A 361-nucleotide genomic window follows, 5' to 3' on the forward strand; every position below is an offset into this window, starting at 1 on the left:
ACGGAGTAGATAGGCATTAATCAAAAACTATTGCGCCATATTCCCCAAATTTCTATAACTGTATGTTTTTAGAAATAAAGACTAGCTAATAAGGGTGGTTTGCAAACACACGGGGATAAAACAAGTTCACGCCGCTCAACATGTACGTGGGCTCTCAGCTACATTGACTCTGTCGAAATGACACGTCTGCACTGTAACCCAAGCAACTAACCTCCGGTTCTCCGAAAAACACGTATAGGGGGTAGTGGTGGGGGAAGGGCGTCAATGCTCAAAATGCTAAAAAGAGGCCCATATTATAAGCTCCGAAAACTGCTCCAAAAGCTCCAAAAGCTCCAAAAACTGCTCCAAAAGCTCCAAAAAC

Source organism: Frankliniella occidentalis, unplaced genomic scaffold (genome assembly GCF_000697945.3).
Source record: "Frankliniella occidentalis isolate FOCC.00 unplaced genomic scaffold, Focc_3.1 Scaffold573, whole genome shotgun sequence".
Taxonomy (NCBI): domain Eukaryota; kingdom Metazoa; phylum Arthropoda; class Insecta; order Thysanoptera; family Thripidae; genus Frankliniella; species Frankliniella occidentalis.